Below are 5,540 nucleotides of genomic sequence, written 5' to 3' on the forward strand. Positions count from 1 at the left end.
GCAGGTTTATGCACTCTCTGTTTTTGTTACACTGTGTTTAATTTTGCTGCTACTCGTTAGTGGTTGTTACTATCTTAGCTTGTTGTGATATTTATTTACTTCTTTTCCCTTTCAAGTACTTGTTGTGAATGTGATAACAGGTGTGCATCTGCCATATATGTGTTGTTGCATGTTGTTAGGCAGATTTGAATGTTTCTTACACGCCTTTTGTTAGGTAGAATGGCAGATTGTTTATTTAGTAATGTTGCCTTTTGTTAGGCAGAATGGCAGATTGTTAGGCAGAATGGTAGATTGTTTACTCGTTAGTGGTTGTTTCTTCTTGCTTAATGCTTAGGCTCTTAGCACTTAGCAGTACGTGACACATGAATATGTATTAAACTGAAACCGTACCGAACCAAAATAAGAAATACCGAACCGTACCGAAATATTTTGGTACGGTATTTGGTATACACAATTAATAAATCGAATACCGAAATATCGAACCAAAATTCTTAAATACTGAACCGAAGTACCGAATGCCCACCCCCAGTTTTGTCTACAGCTTAAGAGGATGAATGTTTGGGATTTGGGGGTAAATTTGGACTCGATTATAGAATCTAATCACGTATTTAGATCGTGAGGTTATGGATAATAAGGATCTACCCCTTGAGTCGGGTTTTGACCATGTGGGTTGGGGTTGACTTTTGTTGACTTTTTAGAAATTTAATGAAAATTGAAGCTTTATTGTTTGGAATTGATTCTCATGGCTTTATTTGACGTTATTGAGTTATTTTGGCTAGATTCGAGCCAATTGGAGGTGATTTCCAAGGGGAAGGCATTCTTGGAATATTGATTTTGCTCGTTTGAGGTAAGTATCTTGTCTAATCTTATTGTGAGGGAATACCCCTTAGGATATGACCTTATAAGACTAATTAGAATGTATGTAAAGCGATGAATATGTGAGGTGACGAGCGTATATGCAGGTGCAATGTATGATTTTAACCGGATGAAACTTTAGGCTTCTATAATTCCTTCTTTGGATTGTATGCTTCCTATGATTCATGTCTTGATCTTTTGTATGACTACGTGAACTTCTTGAATCATGTTAGAGACCATGTGTAGGCCTTGATTCCATGTTTAAGCATGATACTTGTATTGTTGGCGTGCCCGCCTAATCTGAGTCGTAGTTGTACTCTTCACACATGCATACACTTAGCATGTTATTTTCCTTAGTCTGTGAGCATGTGATTTGATATTTGTTATTCTTATACATGTATTCTTTGAATATGCTTTCTATGTATGGACTGGTTTGACAACACGTGTGTTGTCCATGCGGTGATTATAATTTGGCACATGAGTTGTCCATGCGGCTGTTATGATCATGGAACGTGAGTTCATGCGGTAAATGTGGTTATGGCACATGAGTTGTCCGTGCAGCATGTGGATAAGGATCCATCCATCTAGGGTAGCCATCTCATATTTCTCTCTTGATGGCGTACACGCAGATTATGGAAAATGATCAGTGTTTGGGTTTTGCATATCTTCTCTATATGTTGTTTTACTTGGTGGATTGCAACACAATACATATCTTCTCCATGCTAAACTGCTAGATGTTTATAATGCTTGTGCATGTCTTCTCTATGTGCACTGTTAGCCTTATATGTACTTTATGCCTAGACTTCGATATTGTTGTCGTGTATACATATATTCATGAGCTATACATGTTTGATTAGTGAGTATCATTGACGTGTCTCGCCACTACCTCATCGTGGTTAGTCATGATACTTACTGAGTGTATGGGGTCGGTTATACTCATACTACAGTCTATACTTAATTGTGCAGATCCAAGAGTTGGACCCAGCTAAGCATTGGGATTCGTGGTTGTTGTTGTGGAGACCTGAGGTAGAGTTGCACCCTGATCGCAGTCCCTAGCATCTCCTCTATTATTTCATTATAGTTATTGTTTCAGACAGTGTATTGCAATAGCAGACTTGTATTCATATGTAAGAGCTCATGACTCAGTGTTACCAGTTTCTAGGGATTTATATATTGACTTGATTTCTATCTATGGTCATTTGACTTTTAAACTTATTTATTCTGTAATTTGTTATTATGTTGCGCTATTGTTTTATGATTTTATTGCCTAGAAAGTGGGATAGACGCCATCACGACCAGTGGTAGTTTTGGGTCCTGACAAAATCTAGGTATTTCAGTTGAAGATCGTGCTTCGGATATTCCGAAGACGGCTTTACAAACTCGATATGGGAACTACGACTTCTTGGTGATGTCTTTTGGCCTGACTAATGCTCCGACGATATTTATGAATTTGATGAATAGGTGTTCAGGTTGTACCTGGATTCCTTTGCGATTGTCTTTATTGATAACATATTGATCTACTCGCATAGCGTGGAGGAGCATGGGAAGCATGTAACAGTATTGCTTCAGACTTTGAGGGAATAGAAGCTATATGGTAATTTCTCTAAGTGCGAGTGTTGTTTAGATTTTGTGGCATATATCCTAAGAAGATCGAGGCAATTTAGAGCTGGCCTCGTCCTACCATAGCAACTCGGATCTGGAGTTTCTTAGGGTTAGCAGATTATTATCGTCGGTTCATGGAGGGTTTCTCGTCTATGCAGCTTCTTTGACCAGATTGACCCAAAAAGGTGTTCACTTCAAATGGTCTGATAATTGCGAAGCGAGCTTTCAGAAGCTCAAGACTGTATTGATTAGAGCACAAGTGTTGGTGTTACCTATAAATTTAGGGATGTATACAGTCTATTGTGATGTCTCATGAGTTGTCTTGGGTTGTGTACTTATGTGGGAGGGTCAAATGATTGCTTATGCTTCTCGTCAATAGAATCCCCACGAGAAGCATTATCATGTGCATGATTTGGAGTTAGTTGTGATAGTTCATGCTCTTAAGATTTGTAGGCATTATCTCTATTGTGTGTCGTGTGAGGTGTATACCGAGCATTGTAGCATGCAGTATCTGTTTAAGTAGAGGGATCTGAATTTGAGGCAGTGTAGATGGCTAGAGCTGCTGAAAGACTATGATATCACCATTCTTTATCATCCGGGCAAGGCGAATATGCTCGCAGATGCCTTGAGTAAGAAGGCTGATAGTATGGGTAGTTTGGTATTTATTCCAGTAGAGGAGAGGTTGTTGGCTTTGGACATTCAAGCCCTTAGCTAACCGATTTTTAAGGCTGGGTATTTCAGAGTCCAGCTGAGTTCTTGCTTTTGTTGTGTCGAAGTCTTCCTTATTCGACGGATTAAGGCTCGTCAATATGACGAACCACACTTACTTGTTCTTAGAAAGACAACACTACGAAGTGGTGCCAAGGAGGTGATTGTTGGTGACGATGGTGCTCTGGGCTCTAGGGTCGCTTATGTGTCCCAAATATTGATGCCTTAAGAGAGTTAATCCTTCAGGAGGCTCATCGTTCAAGCTATTATAGTCATTCAGGTGTCACGAAGATGTATCATAATTTGAGGCAACATTATTAGTGGCGGCTGATGAAGAAGGACATAGTTGACTATGTATTGATTGTTTGAATTGCCAGTAGGTTAAATACGAGAACCAGAGGATAGGTGGTTTGCTTCATCAGATGTTTATACTAGAGTAGAAATGGGAGCGCATCACTATGGACTTCATGGTTAGTTTGCCACAGACTTTTAGGAGATTTGATGTTGTATGGGTCATTGTCGATAGACTGACCAAGTCCTCATGCTTTATTCTAGTGATGACTTCCTATACTTCGAAGAAGTTAGCTTAGATTTACATTCAGTAGATCATTTGGTTGCATGATTTTCCTATTCCCGTTATTTCAGATCAAGGCACTCAGCTCACCTTGTATTTCTGGAGAGCAGTACAGAGTGAGTTGGCACCCGGGTAAAGCTCAGCACGGCCTTTCATCCGCAGACCAATGGGTAGTCTGAGCAGATTCTTCAGGTTTTGGAGGATATGCTCAGAGTGTGTGATTGACTTTGGAGGTCAATGTGACCGATTCTTGTCGTTGGCCAGTTTTTATATAATAATAGCCATTAGTCCAGTATCAAGATGGATCCATTTGAGGCTTTGTATGGCCGACGATGTCGATCCCTAGTTGGTTGGTTTGAGCCCAGCGAGGCTAGGTTGTATGGCACTGATTTGGTAAAGGATACCTTGGATAGAGTAAATTTTATTAATGAGCGACTTCGCTAAGCTCAGAAGAGTAATGTGGATCAGAAAGCGCATGATTTTTCATTTATGGAGGTCAAGAAAGTACTTCTGAAAGTCTTGCCCATGAAGAGTATTATAAGATTCAAGAAATAGGCAAGTTGAGTCCGAGGTTCAAAAGCCCGTTCAGGTTTTGAAGCTAGTTGGTGAGGTTGCATATAGGTTCGCTTTGCCTCCTAGCCTATTGGTAGTTCATCCGGTATTCCACGTGTCTATGCTCCGAAAGTACCATGTTGATAGGTCCTATGTGTTGGATTGTAGCGCAATCCAGTTAGAGGGGGATTTGAGTTATGAAGTGGAGACAGTTTCCATTCTTGATAGATAGGTTCAAAAGCTAAGGTTAAGGAGATTGCGGCTGTGAAGGTCTAGTAGAGAGGTTATTCAGTCGAGGAGGAAACATGGGAGATCGAGGAGGACATGCATAGCAGATATCCACACTTATTCGGCATTCCAAGTATGATTCTAAACTCGTTCGAGGATGAATGTTTGTTTAAGAAGTGGAGAATGTAACGATACAACCAGTCGTTTTGCTTTCTAGAATCCTGTTTCCCCATTTGGGCCTTCCCGTATATGCTTTTATTGTTTTATGACTTTCAGGGGTGGGTGGTTTGGTTCTGGAAGGGGCCGTGTTGGATTTGGATTACATAGTTCCATTGAAGTGGCCTAAAGTGGCTAAGTTTGACTAGAGTCAACATTTTGAGTAACAACCTCGAAATCGAAATTTTAAGGTTCCAATAGATTCGTATAGTGATTTTGAACTGGGGTTCGTATTTGAATTTGTAGGTTCCTTGAAGATGTTGACTCTATTTGTCGAAAGTTTGCAATTTGAAGGAATAGAGCATTCTTAAGTTTGACCGGTAGTTGACTTTTAGGCTAATGAGCTTTGATTGTGATTTTGAGACCTCGGATAGGTCCAAAAGGTCGAATTGAACTTGTGTGCAAAGTTTGGTTGTAATCTAGAATGTTTTGTGTTATTCGGACGCATTCGGAAAAGTTAGAATGTTTGAAAGTTAAAAGATGGATTTGTTCTTTGATTCTTGATTTTGATGTTTTTTGTGGTGTTTTGAGTCTTTGGATAAGTTTGAATTAGGTATACGGACTTGTTGGTATTAAACGGGGTCCCGGGGGCTCGAGTGTGATTCGAGTTGATTTCAGATTATTTCGGTTGAGTTTGTAGCAGCTGGTTTGCTAGTGTGCTGCAGTGCTTCGCGATTGCGAAGCAGAGGCTCACGATTGTGGAGAAGGATTCTGGCGAAGCTGGTTGTTTTTCACGATCGTGGGAGCTAGGTCGCAATCCTGGTATGTTGGGTAAGGTTGGTCATATGCTCGCGTGCATAGCTTC

This window comes from Nicotiana tabacum, chromosome 13 (assembly GCF_000715075.1).
Source record: "Nicotiana tabacum cultivar K326 chromosome 13, ASM71507v2, whole genome shotgun sequence".
Classification (NCBI taxonomy): domain Eukaryota; kingdom Viridiplantae; phylum Streptophyta; class Magnoliopsida; order Solanales; family Solanaceae; genus Nicotiana; species Nicotiana tabacum.